The following is a 9218-nucleotide window of genomic DNA, read 5'->3' as shown; positions in this document are numbered from 1 at the left end:
CTTTGGGGGGCTTATTATAATGCCTTGTTTTTAACTTTGTGAGCTTCTTGCCTTGCAGGCAGCCCTGGGCTACTTGTGACACCTTCCCGGTGAGTACAAGGAAACGAGCTCTGCCTGCAACATGGGGATGCTCACAGGGATCCAGGTTTAGAGCAGACTTGGGGGCTTACCCCTGGCTCGTGTTTTGACTCCCTCCATCTAGAAAATGAGAGCTTTACATCCACCCGTCTTTGAGCTGCACGCAGTCCCCAGCCTACAGTGAGCAGAAATGAGTAGAGAGGGGCAGGTGGTGCCAGGCGGTGGTGAGTAAGGGAAAAAAGTTATGGAGTGAGACATTGAGAGAGCACAGCAGAATAGAGGAGAAGAAAGGGGAAGAATAAAGAAAGGCAAAGGGGAAAGGGAAGAGGAGTGGAAAGAAAGGGAAGAGGTCATGCCTGGAGCTTGGAAGCACCTCTAGTGGCAGTGCCAACTTCTCCCACGACCCAGGGAGCCTGCTCTTTGAATCTGGCTGATTCCCAGACGCTCAGTAGAAGCCAGCGAGCGGGTTGCTCTGTTTGCCTCTAGATTCGGCCACCTCTAGATTGGGCCAGATTTCAGAAGCAGAAGAGGAGAAAACCTTCGCATGACAAGGCGACAGCACCACTGAGACTCATTGCAGCTCTGCTTGTCCCGAGGCTAATAAAAGCACTGCGGGCTAATTAAGCACAACTCACTTGTCTAAATTGTTCTGTGTCCAGACCCCAAAGGCAGGGGGATGCAGGGTTTCTTGCAGCATATATATTAATGGGTTACTTTCCCCACTTTCCAGAGCTTTACGTAGATGGCATGTGACGCCCTCGGCCGAGGTATCACGTGCAATGCTCTGGTACCTGATCGCCGCTTCATTCAGAAGCTGCCTTTTACCATCTTTCCATCTTCCTTTTGGACATCCCACAAGGTACTGGGAGAAAGACCATGTTTGAGCAAGACAATCAGATCCTGCAGCGGGGAGACCCGCACTCGACTCGCCCACGGTTGGGAGTGCTGCCGGATGGATATTATAATCCTAAATGTGTGGATACCTTCAGTTCAGTCTTTCATTTGCTCGTAGAAGAATCTCCTCAGGGAAGCTCTGGGAACAGTTACGTGGCATACATATTTTTAGCAGGACTCACAACAGTATGAATATGTGTAATGGTATTTTTCTGAACTTAATCGACTTCCAGGGGGAAAAAAAATCATTTTATTGATCAGGCAATTTCAGTTCAATTGCAGTGCTCCTAATGACAGCCGGTTTTTAACCTCTGCCCTTTTTTACATGTCTGTTTCCTTGGTATTTAGTTAACAGCATTATAATGTATCACTTAAAAGACAGGCATGTCTGGTTAATGATCTTATCTTCATTAAATCGAAATATACAACTTCCTCCCATTTTTTTTTCCAGTGAGCATCCTGTTTTAGGCAGCAATAACTCAGAATTGAAATGCCCTCCACGAGCCAAACCCTTCAACCCTTGTTCCTATAAGTATCCTTATTTATGCAAAGAGTTCCCATTTACTTTGATAGTACTATTCACACGACCCACAGCTGCAGCGGCAAGCTCTGGATCCTGCTTTATGGCGGGCGACAAGACGTCGGCTACGATCCCACGTGCAAAGGCTCGTTTAGTCTAAATTGTTCTTGATTTCTTCTTGGCCTAAAATTATTCTTCTGGCATTATTGATTATTTTGTAATCATTCTACTCTTATAGAAAGAAGCTCCCAAGAAGATAGCGAAGTCTCCCTGGGAGAGCGCAGTGCGTGCTTCTTGCGTGTAGACGGCACCACGCCACCCTGAGAACTAAATGGCTGCTGCCGTCTGAAGAGAAGCAAATTTGAGTTTCATTGTGACATATTGCACACCCACAGCGACTGGGGCTCCAGACATTTCGGCTCATTGTCTGATACCTGAAAAAAACTCTCCCACCATTGCATAATTAAGCAGGTGAAGTCTGGCTTCTGCACGCGCGGTAGCAAAGAATGAATCATCAGGTCAGATGAGCTGGAAGCTCATCAACTCCACTTAGCTACTCATCCCCACAACAGACATCAGTGCAGAAAGCATGCCGCCCGCATGATCTCTGCCAGGAACGAGACGACTCCAAAAGGGCTTTCACGTATGTGTGTTGCCTCCTCCTCCAACGGGGAAGTGAAAGCTGCTGATTTTACTGGATCAGTAAAGTGCACAAGGAAATCAGTTTTTACACGCTTGCTTTGGAAAAATGTGAGCAACTGTTTTGTAATGCCACGTCTTTCCCAAGTATTCATCCAGGATCCCGGCAACCCAGTGGCAAGTGGTGAAACTCAAGTTACTCTTGAGTTACATTAGTGTAACTGGAATCAGAACCTGCTCCCCCCGTGTCTCTCTTTATGAGGATGGCTCCTATTTCACAACAGCATTTGGACGATACAGCTCTGTTAATTCATCCAGCGAGGCGATGGGGTGTGAGGCTGCTAAATGTACTCAGGCACGTTATATGACCACCTTTTCCTCCTGATTGGATGGCCACCCTAGCACCCAGCTGCCAAGACTGAGAAGTTATTTTTCCAACAGAGGCATCTGGATCCTTGGCACACGCCGCTGTCAGTTGTGTTGGCTTCTTCACAGTTGCCTCTAGCTCTGTCAAGTAATTAAACTGCTGATGGGATGTCTTGTACTCCTGGATGCCATTTTCTTTTAATTCATCTTTAAATTGTTTGCCATTTACATGCTTTTTTGCCTCCTGTGGGCATCAAGTGCAAGGCTAATCCCTCCTGAGCCATCTCCGCAGGCTTCTTTGCAGGTGTTCAACCTCGCCGAGAAGCGGCGAATTTGCTGAATCACGCTGTACAAATAGCAACAAAAAACCAAAGGCGGCTGCTTTCCATCTGAAGACGATTACATTTCTAAACATAGGCTCTGGCAGGTTTCCCTGACACATGGGCCTTGGTTCTGTGGATAACCCTTGCTACAGGGGAGTGCTGTTGTTTTGCGTTGCCTCCAATGAAGACGAGCCGATTCCAAAATCTGGTCCTGTGTCCTCATTACTATTTTTCCCCTGGTAATCTCCCTATAAAAAGATGCATCTGTAATTAAACTGTCCCCAGCACATGAGCTCTATATTTAATCTGCACATTCCCGTGATAGAGAACAAGTTTGGTGAGTGGAGATTAAAAGCACTAGCGAGATGTCATATTCAGGGGCGCTGCTAAATACTAGCATGCATTCACAACGTTATTTCTTCCAGTAGCTACCAGCAAAATTGGCTGGATTAGCACAAGAATGCTTATGAAACACATCTGCTTCAGCCAGGGTCTTCTCTTTGGCTGGAAGGGATTTGTGCCTCGGTCTGCGGGTTAGTGGTGGGTTTGTTTATTTTTTATTTAAATGCATCTGGTGCAATCAGAGCAGACGTTATTCTGCAGCCCTACATGGAGATCCAGGAGAAAGAAACTATTTTTAGTACACAAAATGGCTCCCCCTAAATGTATTAACTTTTGGAAGACTAAATATTGCATACACTCTCATCAAGTTCGAGGCATTGAAGCAGAAGTACAGCACCACTGCTTTTAATAGTTGGAGAAAATTATGTTATGCCATTAGCATTTAATCAAACACAATAAAAAGAGATCCTACTGCACTTCTTTCAAGATAAGCTGAGGATAAATTAATTCATTTTCATAGCCATCACTGATGATTTACTGACACACTGGAGCATATTTGTCCCCTTGGTATTTATGCTGGCACTTACAAGTCTTATGCGGAACATATAGGGATAGTCTCCCATTTATTTTGCAACTGTATTTCAAGCACTAAACTAAAATGTCTCTTTGCCGTGCATGGCTGATGATTGCATTCAGGCCTGCATTTCACAAAACCCATTAGGCTACTTCAGTCCAAAATATTCCACAACGGGTTCAAATCCTGTATGGTCTAAACAGTGACATCCTGACAGGGGACAGGACAATGAGCAAGTAACATTGGACAGGCACCTGGCTGGGATCACATGGTCCCGGGTTTGGTGACCCTTTTTCTTGCCTGCCAGGGGCAGGGGTCAGACTAGATGCCCCCCGAGGTCCCTTCCCACCCTCGAATCAGTGAATCTATGAACTTCCCAGGCTTATACCACGGTGGGGAAATATATCTGTTCTTCGATCCTTTTTTCTTCTTTAACTTCTGCACAATTTTGCTTAGCAAGTCAAACACTGGTTTTTTTATTATAGTTAGCGCATTGGGAAACACTCATCCAAAATCTCGGGGTGAGGGGAGAAGGGTAGAGACTAGCCTGCCGGAAGGACCAGCTTGACTTTGTCTTTTGTACGAGTTTGCCACCTGAAAGCTTTTGTTCTTGGTCCTGCGTTGTCTGCTGACACTTCCTTCATCACAAAGTAGATCAGCAAATGGGCTTCCTGTTGGCAATTCGATATGAGATACCAGCTCGGCGTGAGAAGGCCTCGCCTTCTCCTCGCTCGCGGAGCGTGAAGCTACGACAGCCTTTGGAAAGGTTTCAAGGATACGTTTGTGTCTGTGCGCGATTTTACTGGAGTGCATTTTGCAGACTCTGGGATCTGGTTAGTTTGCTAACGGTGCCTGACAGCTCGCGGGGTATCCAGCACCGTCGCAGCCATCTAACACACCGGTGCGTCCTGGCACTATTTTTAGTGGGGCTCTGACCTCACACGATCTGAGGATAATAGCTGGCAGAAACGTCTGAGATAACCGCAGTCCTCACGCTGAGCTAATCTTCCTGGGATCTGATGGCATAATATACAGTAAATTGAGGGGCTGGCAGATTATCTTTAGCATGTGTGAGGCTGGACTCCTGCTATTAGTGGGACCACAGAACAGCCGTGAGATGGTCATTTATCACTTAACAAAAAGCATCGTTCAAGTAGCATGGCAGTTGTCCTATGACCATTAGTCATGTTTACAGCAGAGCTACCCAATATTTCATCCCCTGTCTGGCAAAGTGCAATTTTATTGTTATTTCCCTTGGCTTCTGACCAGCTCACATTATGATGATATGTTCTTCAGCTGTTTGATTTGCATGTGAGTGTTAAAAGAGCAGACGGTTCATTTTAGACGGTGCTTTTGTACTCGTATGTGGCTTAAGAGAAGGAGTCCAGACATAAAAAGCAGAGTTATTTTGTGCTCAGTTGGTCGGTCTCTGCCCCGGTTCTGGGCTCCCTCCTGTGAAGTGTTGTTTTCAGCCACTTCGAGCAGCCTGTAGTTCTCCATCAGTAATGGATGGTTTCCTCTGTTTTTTCATGGGCAGCCACCGATATGGTGCCTACTTTACATGGCCATCCCTAACAGTGTCAAGCCACCCCATCTCTCACTGAAGATTTTATTTAGTGTTTAGTAGCTGGGATAAATCCTCCTATAAATTTTGCCCAGGCTTGCTCTGAAATGGCTTTCAAGGCTCATGCGCTGGGAGCAGGACCCATGCCACCTCAACAGGCAGCTGCGCTATGTCCTTCAGCATCAGACCTTGTGTCACCCGCCGTCGAGGTCAAGTGGCGACATGCAGGTTCAACCTGGCTCTCCTCTGCATGGGATCGGATTTCAGCATCTGTTCGGACGATATCCTCCGGCGGCTGCTCTGCAAACAGGATATACGAGTCATTATTTACGCACAAGGAGAATCTTCTTTTACTGAAATAGGAGAGTCTGGTCTTTCTAGAGGTGTCAGGCTGCCCATCTGCCCTATGAAATGAATGGTAAGTCTTAGGAGCAGGCAAACGTAGTCTTTTTGCCCCAGAAATGTTAATTAATGCATTTGTATGCAACAGGTTCATGGTTCTCTTGCATGCTGCTTGGGAGGGAAGGAGAAGTTTTTCATACTTACAGTCTTACATATAATCCTTGTTTGCACTGATTTATTGCATGATTGTTTAACCTAAAAGCACTTTGCCGTTTAATTTTAGCTCGTTTCCCTTTCCGAGTTGGCCGAGGTTGCATCTCATGAAAGCAAACGTGTTTCCTAGCTTTCTTTCGTGTCTGTCACAAAAGGAGTCTGGAGTTGGCATATTTTCATGATAAGAAAGACAATTCCTGGGACTAAAACCAGAGATATTCCTTCACTGTCTGTGCAACTGGAACCACTTGTTTGGCTGTGCCCTGTGCACGAGTACTGCGCCTCGTTTGAAAGGCAACAGCGGTACCATTGCATATGCTGATACATCTTGACATGGCTATTCACTCGTCTGTCTCTTGTCAAAAGTGAACCGTCTAAGGGGAAAAGTTAGGTTATTTGGGCCTGTAGTAATAGAGCCAATCAGCCCTGGATATGTGCATGGAAAAAGGACATTGGTATTTCTAAGTTTCCTGGACATTTTTGTAAATATTATATTGAGAAAATTAAAAAACAACAAAGTCATTAATATTTCAAAGTGCTGTAAAACCTTAACTGAGTCTTACAGCTTCACCAAGAGGTTACCGAAGCCTAAAGGTCTGGAAGGACCAAGCGCAGAGCAGAGTGGCTGTGGGAGACTCAGGTTTGTCTCTGTAGGAAAAAAAAGGGGGGGATTTTTCTAACCCTAATATCTGTGAAAAAAAGCTTGAAAATATGTGACCTCCTGCAGGCTCAAAAAAAAAAAAAAAAGATCAGGAGGCAAAAAAAGACCTCAAAATCTATTATTTTAAGAGGACTCTTAGGCTTTTATAGGGCCTGAGTCCTGATACTAATGGTCGGAAGTGCTGGGGGGGGAACCGAGACCGATGCCCGGGATGCAGCTGCCCAAGCAGCTTCTAATCCTGGTGCCCGCGTTGCGACACAACAGCTGGAGGCAGCACGGCATCACCTCCACCTCCTGGCCCAGGGCCTCGCTCTGTTCTGCCCCGAGGAGGCAGCAGGTCGCAAAGGGGAGCAGAAGAGGGCGACCACGCAGCTCTTGCAGCCTCTGGTATGGCAGGTGGCGGGATGCGAGGGCATCAAAGGAAGTGAGGATTCAGTGGCTGGGATCAGCCCGCAGACATGACTTACCTGAGCAGGTGCTGTGAACTTATAATGGGTACAGAAGAGGCAACAGAAAACTAGAATCTCCTTGTGATCTACAATGAGACCCAGCTACCCAAACCTGGCGTGGAAACCTGCAAGCTTTTATTTCCCCTAGCAAGGCCCAGATGGGAGAGGGTACTGGAGGCACTAGCTCTGAGCCACCCTGCACCGCAGACCTGCTTTCCTTTCCCTTAAATGCACCAGCTAGGGCCTTGCCCATTGCTGCCAGCTCTAGGAGACTCCGACTTCACTCACACTTCTGCATTGCTGCGGGGATGTCCTGGGCTAGTGCCCAAGGGCTTTGCATCTAAGTAGCCCTGAGTCCTGCTGCCCCTGGCAGTGCTGCTAGTGACTTAGAGGTCTGCTGCACCACAGCACTGAGCAGCTGTAGCAATTAAAGCTATAAAGTGCACCTTGTCTCAGCTAATCCACGACTGGATGAGAAATTTAACATGCTGCTCTAGTGCTGCCAAGTGCCACATGGATTGTTTCCCTGGTGCTGGAAACCCCGCAGAGCGCATGTCAGCGGCAGCTTGACTCGTCTCATCTTCAGAGGACCTGACTGATGAGGGGAACTGGACGCGGTACCTGTCTGACCGTTTGGATGGGATTCGTGGGGGATCACTGGGGTTTTGCGCTGCAAACAATCTGCTTGCCTCAGCACCTGCGATGCAGCCTGTGCTTTCTGCCTTCTGGAGCCTGGAAGATTTGCTTGGGTCACGTCATCAGGGAGGCAGGTTTATTTCACGGTCAGGGCGGCCAGGACCTGGAACCAGCTTCCAGGGGAAGTGGTGCTGGCTCGACCCTGGGGGGCTTTAAGAGGAGGCTGGATGCCTACCCAGCTGGAGTCATCTGAGCCCAGTTTTTCTCCTGCCCAGGCGGAGGGGTGGACTTGAAGGTCTGCAAGGTCCCTTCTGACGTGACTTCTACGAATCTATGATATGATTTGCCTCTTGGTTTTTTTTCTCCCAAATTAAAACAAGGGCTGACCAAAGACTAGCAGCTCTTCAGAGAGGCACTGCTTGAGTTTTCACAGGACCAGCTGGATTTTCAGGAGTATCAGGAGGTGAAGGAAATGCTGAGACTTGACAGTAACTAGAGCAAGATGGGGACAACAACAAAAATAAATCAAAGAATTGAAAAGCCGTTGAGATCACAGTTCCCTGCCGCGCTTTGGGTTGTAACTTTGATAAGGCTAAAAGCTCATCTGAACTTGTGGCTTCATTATTGTGAAGAGAGTTATGCTTTTATATCCTCGGTCCACTCCTAAATAAATCAAGTCATTAAAAGGATGTGAGGTTCCTAGCCGTGGTACCCTCCTGACTTGATCATTTCCATCTCTGTCATTAAAGTGCCGTCCTTTACAGGCGATCCCTTCTTTTCAGAACTGAGACCTGAAAGGTGGCGTCCACCTTCCAAGCGAACCTCTGCTCGATCTGAGAGCAAGGATTTTAGATCTGTCCGTAAAAGTATGCAGCTGTTTATGTTCAAAACGTATCGCGTGTCCTCTCGCCAACCTGTGCTCAAATTGTTCAGCAGTTGCAGTGTTGATGGTAGGACGTGGTAAGTAAAGTTAGCATCATCCCCGAAGGATCTGTGCAGCCGGTCCTAGTGCTACTCATGCAGGGGCGGGCAATTCCTTCGGGTGGAGGACCGCTTCCTGAGTTTTGGCGAGTCATCAAGGGCCACATGACAGGCAGCCAGGGGCAGATATATATTCATTTTCTAAATTTTTAGGGGCCCCCTGGGCTGGACAGAATGGCCTGGTGGGCCACATCCGGCCCACGGGCCACATTTTGCCCGCCCCTGTACCAATGCAATGCTGTGATTAGCCTAAGTGGTGACAGGCTAGCACAGTGGCTCCATCAGACTGCAGCATGGCCCTTGGAAAGCAGTTCCCACTTACAAGCTCTGTAGTAGACTAGGATCAGCAGAAGACAACGGAAGAACAGAGTAAATAGGGGAACCTGGGCGGCCTGTGTAGGACCGAAGTACGCCTGATTAGGCTGAATTCTTCTGGAAGGTGGACGGGTCTGCCGGCCCCTGGGCAGGTTCACTCTGCATTGAGAAGTTCATCCATACTGTGGCTTTATTTCCTTATGGCCTCTGAGCTGTGTCTTTGAAGATGCTAGGGCTTTAAACTAGGCTCGTCGGGGGAGGGGGAAGATGAGGGCGGAGGAGATGATGAACTACCAGGCCCAGCAACAGCCAGCGAGCCCA

The sequence above is a fragment of the Crocodylus porosus genome, unplaced genomic scaffold, assembly GCF_001723895.1.
Source record: "Crocodylus porosus isolate Cpor-Errol unplaced genomic scaffold, CroPor_comp1, whole genome shotgun sequence".
Classification (NCBI taxonomy): domain Eukaryota; kingdom Metazoa; phylum Chordata; order Crocodylia; family Crocodylidae; genus Crocodylus; species Crocodylus porosus.
The sequence above is the reverse complement of the archived record's forward strand: the minus strand, read 5'-3'. Positions refer to the sequence as shown.